This window comes from Petromyzon marinus, chromosome 66 (assembly GCF_048934315.1).
Source record: "Petromyzon marinus isolate PM22_M1 ecotype Great Lakes invasive population chromosome 66, UKy_Petmar_22M1.pri1.0, whole genome shotgun sequence".
Lineage (NCBI taxonomy): Eukaryota > Metazoa > Chordata > Hyperoartia > Petromyzontiformes > Petromyzontidae > Petromyzon > Petromyzon marinus.
The window spans coordinates 3,093,817-3,112,551 of NC_133732.1; the positions used below are offsets into that span (position 1 = coordinate 3,093,817).

Below are 18,735 nucleotides of genomic sequence, written 5' to 3' on the forward strand. Positions count from 1 at the left end.
GGTTGTTGTTGTTGTTGTTTGACTTGCATCCCACTGGGATTTTTGCACACAGCGCTGGTGGTGTACGGTGCTTTTTTTCAGGAATATTTTGAAGTTTTTTTTCCCATGGATTTTCTGTTTGCACAGTCAACACACAGAGTCACTTTAAGATGTTTTCTTGTTCGTGTTTTAGTTTGTTTGTTTGTTGCGGTTGCACCCAATTCAAGAGCCGAATGGCTCACAGGGCTCTACCAAAATAAATGGAACTATGAACATGCAACAAAAAAAATCAGAAAGTAATAGGTGATGGGACGGAGGACGAGGATCAACTCGGGCATGGGAAGCTGAGCAAGCGGAAAGTGAAGACGGTGAAGCGTGCTACCGGAGAAGTTGAGTCGGAGGAGATGAGAGGTTCAGATTGAAAGCGTCGGCGAGATACATTCAAGTCGATGACCTAGATGGGGAAGTAAGACGGAGGTTGAAGTGTCCCAGAAGAATCGGCGGAGATGAGATAGGAAGGTGAGTGGAGAGAAGGCGATCCGAGTCGTCAAAGAACGAGAAGGGCTGACCAGGGGTTGGGGGGGGGCGTTAAATGATTTGAAATTAAATTGCCAAGGGGAACGAGAAAGAGGAAAGTTGAAATTCGAAAGCGGCAAAGGATGGAAGGGCAACAGATGGAAACGATGGGATCCAGGCGGAGAAGAGCAACCCAACGCCATCCAGAGGCATGCCAGATGGTCGTGGGGAATGGATGAAGTTGGTGCGGGATATGGAAAGCTTAGCTGTGGTGGCAGTGTTTGAATGTGGATACGCAGGTTTCTGTGATTGCTAAGGGCTTGAAGGGTTTTTGAGAAAAAGGAAATGGGGGGGAGGGGGGGTTGGGGAGGTTAGCCGGACTTGTTACAGACTGAGCGGGAATTTCACAGAGGCCGAGGTGAATGGAGCTGATGGTTGGTGGGAGTGGGGAGGCAGTGGATTTTTAGAGTGTGGATGGATGGCGATGAGGTTAGTAAGAGTCGCACGTCGTGAAGATGGGGGGGGTGGGGGGTGGGGGGGGTGGGCATAGAGAGGGCGGCAGATGGCGGGGGCGGATGGTAGGAACTGAGGGGACACGAGGGGGCAAGCGACTTAGGGGGGGGGGGTGTGGCCGTGCCTGGTGGAGGTGTGGAGCGAGCCGTCTGCCCTACGAGCCAGGGTGCTCGACCCCTTCCGCCCCGACGGGCCCCTTCGTCAAAGGTCCGCAGCGTTGACCTCTTCGGGAGGCCGCGGTCCTCTAACAAAGTCGGCTCTGCTTAGCGCCGCCGGCGTAGGCCGGCAGCAGCACCCCAGGGGAGGGAGGAACACCCCTGGGGGCGCTGACAGAGCGGTGCCCCGACCCGACGTTTATCCCGCGGGCGGTCGACGGCCAGGGTTGGGCAGCCCCGCGCGGGCCGTCCCGGGAGACACCCTCACCCACCCGCCCCACGGGGGCTAACCGCGACGCGAGGGCCCCGTCGGCCGCAGCCGACCGCACCGCCGCGCGCCGTGCACCCGGCCCGGTTTGCCCCGACAGCGGCCGCCGGGGGTTTTGCCGGGCCGGCAAGGCCCTGGGCGGGCGTCGCCCGACGTAAAGAAGTTTCACGGAAGCGGTCGACGGGGGCCCGGCCGACGAACGCACGGGGGGCGGTCGAGGAGACCCCCCCCCCCCCCCCCCGCGGTCGAGGGAGAGGGCCGGGAGCCAGCCGCACGGGATGGCGAGGCCGCTGTGCCCACGAGCCCCGAGCGGGGGCGGGGGCGGGGGGGGATGAGCCCCCTGAACGGCGGTGCAGCAGCACCACAAAGGGGGTCACTCAACGCGCTCTGGACCAGATCAAAGCTCTCCTCTGCAGACACAGGCGGGCAACTGCCTTGTCCCGTCTGTGCACTTCATAGATGTAGGGGTGCTGTGGGGAGTAAACACATGGCACGGGAAGGTGTGGTTCACCCACACCTTGGTGGCTACAACAACGTCCGCTAAGGCTCCAGTGGGTATAAAGTGCGGTGGGGGAGCCAGGGAGCTCGGGGCAGAGTGTTGGGCCCGAGGCTGAAGCAACCAGTTAAGAAAGAAGGCCAGCTAGGTGAGACCCTGAACTCCTGTGACCGCTGCCCTTTTCAGGGCCGGCACAGCAAGCCAGTGGTGCGGCCCCAGAGCCCCAGAGTCAGAGTCCTTCTAAGGGCCGGTCTGGTCGGCGGGGTGCCGAGATCTGTGCCTAACCAGGGCCAGATGATCTGATAGCCTCCCTTAGAGCCCTACCAGGAGGAACTGGGAGCCTAGAGCTTAGGCTAGAGAGCCTGGGGTGTGTTCCTGAGTTATACGGGTGGAGGGACCGCTACCCCTTCAAGTGTAACCCTTGTTAAGGTTTAAATAAATAGTGCTGCTTCTACTCTGCCGTCTCCGTGTCCTGGAACCCACTACATATGTATGGAATGGAAATGCACGGGGGAGTGTTTTGACTATCGACCGGATCGGAGACCCATGCACATGGATACATTAGTGATATTGTAGAGGTCATAGCTCACGCTCCACCCTGAATCCCATCCATACGCAAACCACGTGCAGACGGTGCGAGCTCACCCTGTGATTGGGTGGCACGTGTGCATAGTGCACTCTGCGACATGGTGCTGTGATTGCTGCGGAGAGCAACGTGCGATTGTTTATTATAAGTGTAGGCGATGGTGATTAGAGATAGGACCCCAAGGCTCACGTGCACAGCGAGTGTGTAGACTATTCAGAGTACGGGGCACACCCAGCGAGTGAGTAGACTATTCAGAGTACGGGGCACACCCAGCAAGTGTGTAGACTATTCAGAGTACGGGGCACACCCAGCAAGTGTGTAGACTATTCAGAGTACGGGGCACACCCAATAAGTGTGTAGACTATTCAGAGTACGGGGCACACCCAATAAGTGTGTAGACTATTCAGAGTACGGGGCACACCCAGCGAGTGAGTAGACTAACTCGAAGACAAGGCATTCGAGTTAGGAAGGGAAACAATAAAATAATATTGTTTCCCTTCTACGTGACGATAAAAGAATTAAAAAAACATTAAAATAATAAAAATATATTTTTATTGTTTCCCTTCTACGTGACTACGTGACGATGAAAATAATAAAAAAAATCAGCAGGTAAGGTAAAAACGAGCCTACCTTTACCCTACCTTTTACCTTACACAATACAATCACTCTACCCTACCTTTTACCCTTCAGCAGGTAAGGTAAAAGGTTAAAAACACGAGCCTACCTTTCTGATTTAAAGCTTTCGTGACTGCACGAAATCAATAAAATAATAAAATATATATTTCATTATTATATATTTTATTATTTTATTGTTTCCCTTTCGGTAAAGTCACGTTGAAGGGAAACAATAAAATATATATAAAACAATAAAATTCTCACGACGTTTCGACTGCAACACAAGCAGTCATCATCAGGTGTGAAAACCCAACGGCAAGAACATTTGAAAGAAGTGGCGGTTTGTATTTATTTATTAAAAGTGGCGGTTTGTATTTATTTATTAAAAGTGGCGGTTTGTATTTATTTATTTAATACAAACTGCCACTTCTTTCAAATGCTCTTGCCGTTGGGTTTTCACACCTGATGATGACTGCTTGTGTTGCAGTCGAAACGTCGTGAGAATTGTATTGTTATATATATATTTTTATTATTTTATTGTTTCCCTTCAACGTGATTTTACCGAAAGAACCAAGAATATGTGCCTACCTTTACACTACCTTTTACCCTTACCCCATACAAACTACCCGATCACAGGGTAATTACTGGGGTACTACTACACATGAACAAGGTTTGTAGCAGGTAAATGCTAGGTAGAGCGCTTTTATCATATAGAATACTCTCGATTATTCCAATTGTACACGCTTTCTTTAAACTCACTGTTGTTGTCGTTGATGTATCCTCAAATCTTGTAACTCAGCTTTAACCCATTTCCCAATGTGGTATCGACTGCAAACTTGGTATACTTATGTCACACCGATGACAATACTAGATTATATCATTAAAAATAAATGTTTAAACATTCCTTTTTATATATATTATGGCGAGCTTCGGGGTCACTTCCTGGAGTCGTGGAGTTCTGACATTACTCGTACATTTCATAAAAGCGTGTTTTTAAAAGTTTTTATTTAATGATTACTTGTTAAATAGAGGCCACGGACTACGCCACGGAGCTTTTAGCGGTAAACAAGGCACCGTATTTAGCGGGTTAAGACTTCACGCTGTCTTTACCCTACCGGGTAATACTTCACGCTACCTTTGCCCTACTGGGTAATACTTCACGCTACCTTCACCCTACCGGGTAATACTTTACGCTACCTTTACCCTACCGGGTAATACTTTACGCTACCTTTACCCTAGCGGGTAATACTTCACGCTGTCTTTACCCTACCGGGTAATACTTTACGTTACCTTTACCCTGCCGGGTAATACTTCACGCTGTCTTTACCCTACCGGGTAATACTTCACGCTACCTTTACCCTGCCGGGTAATACTTCACGCTACCTTTACCCTACCGGGTAATACTTCACGCTACCTTTACCCTACCAGGTAATACTTCACGCTACCTTTACCCTACCGGGTAATACTTCACGCTACCTTTGCCCTACTGGGTAATACTTCACGCTACCTTTACCCTACCGGGTAATACTTTACGCTATCTTTACCCTAGCGGGTAATACTTCACGCTACCTTTACCCTACCGGGTAATACTTCACGCTACCTTTACCCTACCAGGTAATACTTCACGCTACCTTTACCCTACCGGGTAATACTTCACGCTACCTTTACCCTACCGGGTAATACTTCACGCAACCTTTACCCTAGTGGGTAATACTTCATGCTGTCTTTACCCTACCGGGTAATACTTCACGCTACCTTCACCCTACCGGGTAATAATTCACGTTACCTTTACCCTACCGGGTAATACTTCACGCTACCTTTACCCTACCAGGTAATACTTCACGCCACCTTTACCCTACTGGGTAATACTTTACGCTACCTTTTCCCTACCGGGTAATACTTCACGCGACCTTTACCCGACCGGGTAATGCTTCACGCTGTCTTTACCCTACCGGGTAATACTTCACGCTACCTTTACCCTACCGGGTAATACTTCACGCTGTCTTTACCCTACCGGGTAATACTTCACGCTACCTTTACCCTAGCGGGTAATATTTCACGCTACCTTTAACCTACTGGGTAATGCTTCACGCTGTCTTTACCCTACCGGGTAATACTTTACGCTACTTTTACCCTACTGGGTAATACCTCACGCTACCTTTAACCTACTGGGTAATGCTTCACGCTGTATTTACCCTACTGGGTAATACTTCACGCTACCTTTACCCTACCGGGTAATACTTCACGCTACCTTTACCCTACCGGGTAATTCTTCACGCTACCTTTACCCTACTGGGTAATACTTCACGCTACCTTTACCCTAGCGGGTAATACTTCACGCTACCTTTACCCTACAGGGTAATTCTTCATGCTACCTTTACCCTACCGGGTAATACTTTACGCTACCTTTACCCTACCGGGTAATACTTCGCGCTACCTTTACCCTACTGGGTAATACTTCACGCTACCTTTACCCTAGTGGGTAATACTTTACGCTACCTTTTCCCTACCGGGTAATACTTCACGCTACCTTTACCCTACTGGGTAATACTTCACGCTACCTTTACCCTACTGGGTAATACTTCACGCTACCTTTACCCTACTGGGTAATACCTCACGCTACCTTTACCCTACCGGGTAATTCTTCACGCTACCTTTACCCTACCGGGTAATACTTCACGCTACCTTTACCCTACTGGGTAATACTTCACGCTACCTTTACCCTACAGGGTAATTCTTCACGCTACCTTTACCCTACCGGGTAATACTTCACGCTACCTTTACCCTACCGGGTAATACTTCGCGCTACCTTTACCCTACTGGGTAATACTTCACGCTACCTTTACCCTACTGGGTAATACTTCACGCTACCTTTACGCTAGTGGGTAATACTTCACGCTACCTTTACCCTACTGGGTAATACTTCACGCTACCTTTACCCTAGTGGGTAATACTTCACGCTACCTTTACCCTACTGGGTAACACTTCACGCAACCTTTACCCTACCGGGTAATACTTCACGCTACCTTTACCCTACTGGGTAATACTTCACGCTACCTTTACCCTAGTGGGTAATACTTCACGCTACCTTTACCCTAGTGGGTAATACTTCACGCTACCTTTACCCTACTGGGTAAGACTTCACGCTACCTTTACCCTACTGGGTAATACCTCACGCTACCTTTACCCTAGTGGGTAATACTTCACGCTACCTTTACCCTACTGGGTAACACTTCACGCTACCTTTACCCTACTGGGTAAGACTTCACGCTACCTTTACCCTACCAGGTAGTACTTCACGCTACCTTTACCCTAGTGGGTAATACTTCACGCTACCTTTACCCTACCGGGTAATTCTTCACGCTACCGTCACCCTAACGGGTAATACTTCACGCTACCTTTACCCTACTGGGTAATACTTCACGCTGTCTTTACCCTACCGGGTAATACTTCACGCTACCTTTACCCTACCCTTTACCTTACCCCTTGGCATGTCAACACCTTTACCCTTTTACCCGGTAAAAAGGGTAAATTATCTTACCTTATATTCTTGGTTCTTTCGGTAAAGTAACGTTGAAGGGAAACAATAAAAGAATAAAATATATTTTATTGTTTAATATATTTTATTATTTTATTGTTTCCCTTTCGGTAGTCACGTTTAAGGGCAACAATAAAATATATATTTTATTATTCTATATATTTTTTATTTTATTGTTTCCCTTTTGGTAAAGTCACGTTGAAGGGAAACAATAAAATATATAAAATAAAATAATAAAATATATAACATAAAATATATATTTTAAATATATTTCAGATATATTTTATTATTTTGTTTCCCTTCAACGTGACTTTACCGAAAGAACCAAGAATACGAATCACCGCAGTCAAGAAAGCTTTAAATCAACATTTTACCCTTACCTTGTCGAGGCCTACGTCTGGAACGCTCTCCCTTCCGATATTGCGAAGCCGTTGGGAGCGCCACACTTTAAAATGGTCATCGACGTTGACAAAACTGATTTCTTTAGAACTGTTTTTTTGTGTGTTTAGTTTGTTGTCCTTCCCCCCCCAAGCCTTCGATTAGCGTGATTGGCTACGTACGGTGCGATAGAAATTCAACATAATACTTCCCCACCCCTGTCTCCCAGCTAGGATCAGGCCTACCCCAACGCCGATCACTACCCCAAAACCACTCCCACCTGTTTCCCTGTCGCTGTAACTGCACCACCGCTTTTAACAACCTCGCTCTTGGCGACCCTCAATCGCTGTCATCTTACGTAGAACTATACAACAATCAATGCTGTAAAGTGGCAGTGTTAGGCGAGTGACGAGCGTGGGTGACACGAGCCGGTGAGAATCATCGAGTCGCACACAATCGCTGGGCGTGCTATTGTACATTTTATAATACGTGATGGCTATAACATTCAATGCAAGTGCCAGGAGTAGCAGTGCACCTCGCTCTCAAGAGGGACGTGAAGCTGACGGGAAAGCACCGGTCCGAGGTGACCCACAACTTCACAGCCCACCCCGCATCCACCCCATCCAACGCTAACAAACCTCCTGATAAGGCCGGGACAGATTCCTGTGGGTGGTTTATGGAATCGATGTCCCAGTGTCCCTGGTAGCCAAAAACTTAATTGTGAACGATAAGGTTTGTTTTATATTTTTATTATTTCCCTTCTACGTGGCGGTGACTTTACCGAAAGAACCAAGAATGTGAATCTCTGCGGTCACGAAAGCTTTAAATCGAAATTTAGGTTTGTTTTTGTTTTCGATTGCAACACAAGCAATCATCATCATCAGGTGGAAAAACCACAGCAAGAATTTGTGTTTGCTGAAGTGGCTTGCTGTGGTCTTCCCCACCTGATGATGAAGACTGCTTGTGTTGCAATCGAAACGTCGTGATTTAATTCATTTTATTTTATACCTACGTGACTTTACCGAAAGAACCAAAGAGTATGGATGACCTCTATAAGATCACGGTATGACCTCTACAAGATCACGGATGACCTCTACGAGATCACGGCATGACCTCTACGAGATCACGGATGACCTCTACGAGATCACAGTATGACCTCTACGAGATCACCGATGACTTCTACAAGATCACGGTATGACCTCTAGAAGATCACGGATGACCTCTACAAGATCACGGTATGACCTCTACAAGATCACCGATGACCTCTACAAGATCACCGATGACCTCTACAAGATCACCGATGACCTCTACAAGATCACGGTATGACCTCTACAAGATAACCGATGACCTCTACACGGAAAAAAAAAAGTCAAATCTAGATTATTTTGTGTTGTCACCCAATTGTAAATGTTCCGGGGCAAAGGGCACACACTCGGCTACCCGAGGTTAGAAGGTGGTGGACTATGGGCAGTGGGCAGTGGGCCCTCACATTAAGAGCATTACGTGGGCATGGATATATATTTCAGAAGCGACCTGGCTATCACAAACGATAGCCCAATGCAGTGGCATATCCATCGTGTGCACATTGTAAGCAGTCACAATGATCTAGACGCATGTGGATTCTAAATGTTGAGAGGGGGGGGGGAGGGGGGGGGAAACGGTGAACCCGGAGAAAAATCCACGCGACCACCTGGGCTTGACACGCAAACTCCACACATGCAGCAAGCATCAAGGGTCGAGGATCGAATCCACGACCTCCTGGATACTCGGCGAGGGCGTTAACATCTCCCTAGCCATCGCGGCTGCCCAGCTCACAGGTCCCAGCCGAGCCTCCCAGAGCTGTGGTCGCCGTTAGGTTACCCGCACGCCTCCTCCACCATATCCAAATTTGTCACGGCAAGTCATGCCGAGCGGTGGAAATTCCACATTCGCGTGGCTGGATCTGCGTCTTCCCCCCCCCCGTTATTAGGTTTCCAACGAAGACTCTCCCCCCCCCCACCATCCGTGTAGCCTGTAACAGACTGTTGAGGCAAGTGCTGTTAGCGAGCAGCGCCTATGTGAAGGCCGGCAACCACGGCACACGATGGGGTAAGGTGGCCGGCACCACGCTCGACTGCCTTTGCCTACCCGAGTGACGGCGGTTTTTTTTTTACAACAGAGCGCCAGGTAACTCGTTTGAGGCTGAGTCGACCTAGGGGAGGAGGCCCATGACCGGCTCAGATAATCATCGCCGGCCGTTGGCGTTGGCCGCGAGCGGGAATCGGACTCGCGGTCGCCGGGTTTGTAGCGCGGACCGCCGCTAGACCCTCGGCTCCACCTCCGCGCGGTCCCCGGGGGGATCAATGGGCCGGGCGGACGACACGGAGCGATTTACGGTCACAGCGGGGGGCCAAACCAGCAATGGCCCTCAATCGTAAGCGGCAGCTTTGCAGTCGAACGTAACGGCGGCAATTGCGGCAGAGCGATCGACGCTCCGCGCGAATGACGGGCCGCGGGTAATTCAAGGCCGTGGATAATCCGAGGAGATCCCCCATGCCAAGAAATCACGAGTTATGTTCAAAGTTCACTCAAACGTGATTATAAACAATGCTCAAGTGAAGAAAATTGAGTCGATTCAAGAACAAAAAAAGGCACTTGTAGTAGAGAATTTTGCGGACCTTGTTTTAGTAACAAAAAGTCCATACAAAAAAAAATCACACTCACTTAAAACGGGTTAAAAAAAAAAACAATTTCATTTCCTGCCCCCCGTGCAGAAGAACTCCACCCACTAAACGGCTATCAGAGCCACGCCGAGATCAAGGTCAATCAAGCTCCGCCCACCGTTGTAATGATGTGCTACTACTGTAGTGTAGAGGCGATCGCGATGGATTTCGGACGAACCAGAGCACATATTTGACTTGCAATCGACACTTCCAAGAATCGCACAATCTACAACAGTCTTTAGATTAGATTATTAATTTGGGCCTGAGGAGGGGGGGGGGGGGGGAGAATCCACGCGTCGTTAATTCTCGTCAAAATCGAAGGTGCCCACGGTTAATCCGCAAAATCGGATAAACCGCGCGCGGGTAAAATCGAGAGTCTGCCGTGTCAACACCGCAGCGACGACGATGGCCGTGTCATAGCAAACCCAGCGATGATGTCACGTGAGCGACGTCATTACGACGACACCCTCCATCCCCACCCCCCACACACAACACACACAACACACACAGCACACACACAACACACACACACAACACACACACACAGCACACACACAACACACACAGCACACACACAAACACACAGCACACACACACCACAAACAACACACACACAACACACACAGCACACACACACCACACACAACACACACAACAACACACACACCACACACAACACACACAGCACACACACAGCACACACACACCACACACACACAACAACACACACAGCACACACACAACAGACACACAGCACACACACAACACACACACCACACACACACCACACACAACACACACAACAACACACACACAACACACACACAACAACACACACAACACACACACAACAACACACACAACACACACAACACACACACAACACACAGGGGCGGAGCCAGGATTTCAGGCCGGGGTGACATTCAACAAATGTTAACCTCAAGAACGATTTAGAGAGAGAGAGAGTCGGGCTGTTGTACCGGACAGCCCATCGGTCGGCGGACACACACACTCGCGCTCGCTCCGACAACGCAGTTTGCACGGACGCAAACCGATGGCGTCGCAACGCGCGCGTGACGTCACAAAGGCGATTGCTGGATGACGCCATCACAGGGCGGGGCCGCCCATCACAGAGATCGGTGCGATGGCGGTCGCGGATGGGGCGGCACGGGGGCGGCGGCGTCGCGCTCGTCGCTGTGACGCCAGCAGCAACGTAAATTTACGAGGTGACCGTCACGGCAGTCGGGACAACACCGCGGTGGCTAGGACACGTTAACGGCCTCGCCCGGCGCGCAGGGAGCTCGTGGATTTGATCACAAACGGCAAAAGCTTCGGGCGATCGCGAGCAATCAATCATCCGCTCCGGGAAACGCGCTCGTGATCACGTGACGCTCGGGAGCACAAAGCGTGTCTAGCACGCGCACTGCTGCCCGTACTGCTAGGACCCTCGCTCGTTCATCGAGTTGATGTTCTTGGTTCTTTTGGTAAAGTCACCGCCACGTAGAAGGGAAACAATAAAATAATAAAAAATATGTATAAAACAATAAAATTCTCACGACGTTTCGACTGCAACACATCAGCAATCATCATCACACACCTGATGATGACTGCTACACAAGCAGTCATCATCATCACACACCTGATGATGATGACTGTAACACAAGCAGTCATCATCACACACCTGATGATGATGACTGCTACACAAGCAGCAGTCATCATCACACAGCTGATGACTGCTACACAATCAGTCATCATCACACAGCTGATGACTGCTACACAATCAGTCATCATCACACACCTGATGATGACTGTAACACAAGCAGTCATCATCACACACCTGATGACTGCTACACAATCAGTCATCATCATCACACACCTGATGATGACTCCAACACAAGCAGCAGTCATCATCACACAGCTAATGACTGCTACACAATCAGTCATCATCACACACCTCATGATGACTGTAACACAAGCAGTCATCATCACACACCTGATGATGACTGTAACACAATCAGTCATCATCACACACCTGATGATGACTGTAACACAATCAGTCATCATCATCACACACCTGATGATGACTGCTACACAAGCAGTCATCATCACACACCTGATGATGATGATTGCTACACAAGCAGTCATCATCACACACCTGATCATCACATCATCACACCTGATCATCACACCTGATGATGACTGCTTGTGTTGCAGTCGAAACGTAGTGAGAATTTCATTGTTTTATATATTTGTATTATTTTATTGTTTCCCTTCTACGTGGCGGTGACTTCACCGAAAGAACCAAGGATGTGAATCACCTGCAGTCACGAAAGCTTTAAATAAAAATGTAAGTTAATATTCACTTACAAATGTTCGCTCGCAGACCAATTCACTCGCAACCCAAGGTGTTTACTGTAGTTGGAGTTTGCGCGCTTCCATCTCCCCGTGGCCGCGTGGATTTTTATCTGCGTCCTCCGGTTTCCACCCCCCCCCAGCCCCCTCCCCTCCACAAGTCGAATCGATATCACGCGTGTCCGAGAGTTCTTTGGCTTTGGCTGCTGCTATGGATGTCCACAAACGATGGGCCGCTTCGTTGAGCGATTGTTTGCGATGTCAAGGGTGGCGCTTCTGATAAAAGCGCTACACGCATCTAAGTCGGCTTTAACCTGCTAAACGAAAACATAGTAAATCGTCATCGTCGTCATCATCATCATCATCACGATCCACGGGCAGATAGATAGTCTGCAGTAGGTGTCCAATGCACATTTCGTGATTTTGCCGTTCACACTTTCATCTCTGTCTTGCAGTGCCAATGTGATCAGGTGGTGCCACGTCTTCGTTGGGTCTTTCGGTAAAAAGTCACGTAGATTAGGTTAAACAAAATTATAAAGTCAACAAACAGAAAGAAAACCGATGTTTCAGGTCGCTTGTGTTGCGATCGAAACGTCGAAGTTTGGTTGTTTTATTTTATTATTATTATTTTAACCTATCTACGCAGAGGCAGAGCCAGAATTTCCAGGTAGAGGGGGTGGGGGGCAACCCCTACAGCAATGAAAAATGATAAAGTTGTTAGGGAGTAAGGACTTGTCAGTAAGGAGTTGTTAGGGAGTAAGGAGTTGTTAGTAAGTAAGGACTTGTCAGTAAGGAGTTGTTAGTGAGTAAGGAGTTGTTAGTAAGTAAGGACTTGTCAGTAAGGAGTTGTTAGTGAGTAAGGAGTTGTTAGTGAGTAAGGTCTTGTTAGTAAGGAGTTGTTAGGGAGTAAGGAGTTGTTAGTAAGGACTTGTCAGTAAGGAGTTGTTAGTGAGTAAGGAGTTGTTAGTGAGTAAGGAGTTGTTAGTAAGTAAGGACTTGTCAGTAAGGAGTTGTTAGGGAGTAAGGAGTTGTTAGGGAGTAAGGACTTGTCAGTAAGGAGTTGTTAGTGAGTAAGGAGTTGTTAGTGAGTAAGGAGTTGTTATTGAGTAAGGAGTTGTTAGTGAGTAAGGACTTGTCAGTAAAGAGTTGTTAGTGAGTAAGGAGTTGTTAGTAAGGACTTGTTAGTAAAGAGTTGTTAGGAAGGACTTGTCAGTAAGGAGTTGTTAGGGAGTAAGGAGTTGTTAGGGAGTAAGGACTTGTCAGTAAGGAGTTGTTAGTGAGTAAGGAGTTGTTAGTGAGTAAGGAGTTGTTATTGAGTAAGGAGTTGTTAGTAAGTAAGGACTTGTCAGTAAAGAGTTGTTAGTGAGTAAGGAGTTGTTAGTAAGGACTTGTTAGTAAAGAGTTGTTAGGAAGGACTTGTCAGTAAGGAGTTGTTAGTAGGACTTGTTAGTAAGGACTTGTCAGTAAGGAGTTGTTAGTAAGGCGTTGTTAGTAAGGAGTTGTTAGTAAGTCGTTGTTAGTAAGGCCTTGTTAGTAGGACTTGTCCCTTGCTTGTTACTAGACGCGTGTGTGGTGATGGCGAGGGGTCGAATTGGAACCGCGCGTTGTGTAATCGGCAACGCGCTCACTGAAGGTGTTGACGCCTTCAGCGAAGTCGTGGACTCTGTAGACGCAACCGCGCACAATTCTGCGAGTGACTTATAACCGCTTTGCCGTTACTTATCGCCAATTATGGACCCAGACTGTCGTCCTATCATCTCATAGAGTCCCCGGCCACGTGATAATCTGCTACACGGTGGCAGCGGGGGTCGCAAAATGCCGATTTGTTACCAATAAACCCCAATGAACCGATCGAAATTAGGGATTTAGATCGGATCATTGGGGGGGGGGGGGGGCACGTGCCACCCACCCCACCACTGCATCCACGCGACTTTACCGAAAGACCCAAAGCATATGAATTCCTGCGCTCACGAAAGCTTTGGGGTCAAGATTTAGCGGCACATCGTTCCGGCACCCAATCCCTCGAAGTCGTCGTCATCATCATCATCGTCGTCATCATCATCGTCGTCATCATCGTCATCATCGTCGTCGTCATCGTCGTCGTCATCATCGTCGTCATCGTCATTATCACTGTCGTCGTCGTCATCATCGTCGTCAGCCATTTTCTGTGAGGAGTCTTCCTCTCTTTCCGGTTCCTTCCATTTTTTCCCAAAACAACACTTCACACGTGCCTCTTGTTGCTCGCCCGCACAACGCGTGTGCTCGTGTGCGCGCGTGTGTGTGTGCGTGTGTGTGCGTGTGTGCGCGTGCGTGTGTGCGCGTGTGTGTGTGCGTGTGTGTGTGCGGGTGTGTGTGCGTGTGTGTGTGTGCGCGTGTGCTCGTGTGTGTACGTCTGTGTGTGTACGTCTGTGTGTGTGTGCGTGTGTGCACGTGTGCTCGTGTATGTGTGCGTGTGTGTGTCCAAATAGTTGGCACAGTAGAGGGGCACAGGCGGTACATCAGCCGGTCATCTCGGTCGTCTCAGTCAGTCGACCCGTGGCACCTGGGTCTGCCCAGTGACCTCCTGCCAGCGGGCGTTCGACGCTTCACGTGGCCTCAGGGTGCACATAGCCTGGCACAAGCGTCGTGGTGACGTCACCGCCACTTAGTGGCGAATGGCGGTTGTTGTTGTTGTCTAAATAGTGCCAGTTTCCATCTCATCACCACCTGAATCATCATCAGCATCATCACCACCTGCATCATCACCACCTGAATCATCATCAGCATCATCATCACCACCTGCATCATAATCAGCATCATCAGCGTCATCATCAGCATCATCATCAGCATCATCATTTGGTCGTCGTCTTCGCCTCTGCTGCCAACTCGTTCTACTTCTACATTGCGCCACTCTTTGGCTCCAGGCCGGGAAGCGGCAATCCCGGTGTAGCGGTACACTTCAAGTGCCAATACCTCTGTGTGGTGAGTCTGTGTGAGTCTGTGGGTCTCTGTGTGTCTCTGTGTGAGTCTGTGGGACACTGTGTGTCTCTGTGGGTCTCTGTGTGAGTCTGTGGGTCTCTGTGTGTCTCTGTGTGAGTCTGTGAGTCTCTGTGTGAGTCTGTGGGTCTCTGTGTGAGTCTGTGGGTCTCTGTGTGTCTCTGTGTGAGTCTGTGAGTCTCTGTGTGAGTCTGTGGGTCTCTGTGTGAGTCTGTGGGTCTCTGTGTGAGTCTGTGGGTCTCTGTGCGAGTCTGTGGGTCTCTGTGTGAGTCTGTGGGTCTCTGTGTGTCTCTGTGGGGTCTCTGTGTGAGTCTGTGGGTCTCTGTGTGAGTCTGTGGGTCTCTGTGTGTCTCTGTAGGTCTCTGTGTGTCTGTGGGTTTCTGTAGGTCTCTGTGTGAGTCTGTCGGTCTCTGTGGGTGCTCTGTGTGAGTCTGTGGGTCTCTGTGGGTCTCTGTGTGAGTCTGTGGGTCTCTGTGTGTGAGTCTATGTGTCTCTGTGTCTCTGTGCTAGTCTGTGGGCCTCTGTGTGAGTCTATGTGTCTCTGTCTGAGTCTATGGGTCTCTGTGTGAGTCTCTGTGTCTCTGTGTGAGTCTGTGGGTCTCTATGTGAGTCTATGTGTCTCTGTGTGAGTCTGTGAGTCTTTGTGTCAATCTGTGGGTCTCTGTGTGAGTCTATGGGTCTCTGTGTGAGTCTATGGGTCTCTGTGTGAGTCTGTGGGTCTCTGTGTCAATCTGTGGGTCTCTGTGTGAGTCTATGGGTCTCTGTGTGAGTCTACGGGTCTCTGTATGAGTCTATGGGTATCTGTGTGAGTCTACCAGTCTCTGTGTGAGTCTGTGGGTCTCTGTGTGAGTCTATGGGTCTCTGTGTGAGTCTGTGGGTCTCTGTGGGTCTCTGTGTGAGTCTACGGGTCTCTGTGTGAGTCTATGGGTCTCTGTGTGAGTCTATGGGTCTCTGTGTCTCTGTGTGAGTCTATGGGTCTCTGTGTGAGTCTACGGGTCTCTGTGTGAGTCTGTGGGTCTCTGTGTGAGTCTGTGGGTCTCTGTGTGAGTCTATGGGTCTCTGTGTGAGTCTGTGGGTGTCTGTGCGAGTCTATGAGTCTCTGTGCGAGTCTATGGGTGTCTGTGCGAGTCTGTGGGTCTCTGTGTGAGTCTGTGGGTCTCTGTGTGAGTCTGTGGGTCTCTGTGTGAGTCTGTGGGTCTCTGTGTGAGTCTGTGGGTCTCTGTGTGAGTCTGTGGGTCTCTGTGCGAGTCTGTGGGTCTCTGTGTGAGTCTGTGGGTCTCTGTGTGTCTCTGTGGGGTCTCTGTGTGAGTCTGTGGGTCTCTGTGTGAGTCTGTGGGTCTCTGTGTGTCTCTGTAGGTCTCTGTGTGTCTGTGGGTTTCTGTAGGTCTCTGTGTGAGTCTGTGGGTCTCTGTGGGTCTCTGTGTGAGTCTGTGGGTCTCTGTGGGTCTCTGTGTGAGTCTGTGGGTCTCTGTGTGTGAGTCTATGTGTCTCTGTGTCTCTGTGCTAGTCTGTGGGCCTCTGTGTGAGTCTATGTGTCTCTGTCTGAGTCTATGGGTCTCTGTGTGAGTCTCTGTGTCTCTGTGTGAGTCTGTGGGTCTCTATGTGAGTCTATGTGTCTCTGTGTGAGTCTGTGAGTCTTTGTGTCAATCTGTGGGTCTCTGTGTGAGTCTATGGGTCTCTGTGTGAGTCTATGGGTCTCTGTGTGAGTCTGTGGGTCTCTGTGTCAATCTGTGGGTCTCTGTGTGAGTCTATGGGTCTCTGTGTGAGTCTACGGGTCTCTGTATGAGTCTATGGGTATCTGTGTGAGTCTACCGGTCTCTGTGTGAGTCTGTGGGTCTCTGTGTGAGTCTATGGGTCTCTGTGTGAGTCTGTGGGTCTATGTGGGTCTCTGTGTGAGTCTACGGGTCTCTGTGTGAGTCTATGGGTCTCTGTGTGAGTCTATGGGTCTCTGTGTCTCTGTGTGAGTCTATGGGTCTCTGTGTGAGTCTACGGGTCTCTGTGTGAGTCTGTGGGTCTCTGTGTGAGTCTGTGGGTCTCTGTGTGAGTCTATGGGTCTCTGTGTGAGTCTGTGGGTGTCTGTGCGAGTCTATGAGTCTCTGTGCGAGTCTATGGGTGTCTGTGCGAGTCTGTGGGTCTCTGTGTGAGTCTGTGGGTCTCTGTGTGAGTCTGTGGGTCTCTGTGTGAGTCTGTGGGTCTCTGTGCGAGTCTGTGTGAGTCTGTGGGTCTCTGTGTGAGTCTGTGGGTCTCTGTGTGTCTCTGTGGGTGTCTGTGTGTCTATGTGGGTCTCTGTGGGTCTCTGTGTGAGTCTGTGGGTCTCTGTGGGTCTCTGTGTGAGTCTGTGGGTCTCTGTGGGTCTCTGTGTGAGTCTATGGGTCTCTGTGTAAGTCTGTGGGTCTCTGTGTGTGAGTCTATGTGTCTCTGTGTCTCTGTGCTAGTCTGTGGGCCTCTGTGTGAGTCTATGTGTCTCTGTGTGAGTCTATGGGTCTGTGTGAGTCTCTGTGTCTCTGTGTGAGTCTGTGGGTCTCTATGTGAGTCTATGTGTCTCTGTGTGAGTCTGTGAGTCTTTGTGTCAATCTGTGGGTCTCTGTGTGAGTCTATGGGTCTCTGTGTCAATCTGTGGGTCTCTGTGTGAGTCTGTGGGTCTCTGTGTCAATCTGTGGGTCTCTGTGTGAGTCTATGGGTCTCTGTGTGAGTCTATGGGTCTCTGTGTGAGTCTGTGGGTCTCTGTGTCAATCTGTGGGTCTCTGTGTGAGTATATGGGTCTCTGTGTGAGTCTACGGGTCTCTGTGTGAGTCTATGGGTCTCTGTGTGAGTCTACCGGTCTCTGTGTGAGTCTGTGGGTCTCTGTGTGAGTCTATGGGTCTCTGTGTGAGTCTGTGGGTCTCTGTGGGTCTCTGTGTGAGTCTACGGGTCTCTGTGTGAGTCTATGGGTCTCTGTGTGAGTCTACGGGTCTCTGTGTCTCTGTGTGAGTCTATGGGTCTCTGTGCGAGTCTACGGGTCTCTGTGTGAGTCTATGGGTCTCTGTGTGAGTCTGTGGGTCTCTGTGTGAGTCTGTGGGTCTCTGTGTGAGTCTATGGGTCTCTGTGTGAGTCTGTGGGTGTCTGTGCGAGTCTATGAGTCTCTGTGCGAGTCTATGCGTGTCTGTGCGAGTCTGTGGGTCTCTGTGTGAGTCTGTGGGTCTCTGTGTGAGTCTGTGGGTCTCTGTGTGAGTCTGTGGGTCTCTGTGTGTGTCTATGTGTCTCTGTGTGAGTCTACGGGTCTCTGTGCGAGTCTGTGTGTCTCTGTGCTAGTCTACAGGTCTCTGTGTGAGTCTATGGGTCTCTGTGTGAGTCTATGTGTCTCTGTGTGAGTCTACGGGTCTCTGTGTCTCTGTGTGAGTCTATGGGTCTCTGTGTGAGTCTACGGGTCTCTGTGTGAGTCTATGGGTCTCTGTGTGAGTCTGTGGGTCTCTGTGTGAGTCTGTGGGTCTCTGTGTGAGTCTATGGGTCTCTGTGTGAGTCTGTGGGTGTCTGTGCGAGTCTATGAGTCTCTGTGCGAGTCTATGGGTGTCTGTGCGAGTCTGTGGGTCTCTGTGTGAGTCTGTGGGTCTCTGTGTGAGTCTGTGGGTCTCTGTGTGAGTCTGTGGGTCTCTGTGTGAGTCTGTGGGTCTCTGTGTGTGTG

The 18,735-nt window shown here is 49.7% G+C and overlaps 1 long non-coding RNA gene across 1 annotated transcript in view; it reads right to left on the reverse strand.

The window, feature by feature from the left end:
• Positions 1–7,504: 7,504 nt before the first annotated feature.
• Positions 7,505–18,735, reverse strand: part of LOC142906502 (uncharacterized) — a 12,237-nt gene continuing 1,006 nt past the window's right edge. Inside the window, exons 1-2 of the long non-coding RNA XR_012930340.1 lie at positions 11,545–18,735; positions 7,505–11,508 (exon numbers count right to left, since the gene is read on the reverse strand). The exon at positions 11,545–18,735 is cut by the window's right edge and continues 1,006 nt beyond it. This is a non-coding gene — a long non-coding RNA (uncharacterized LOC142906502). The remainder of the gene's footprint in view (positions 11,509–11,544) is intronic.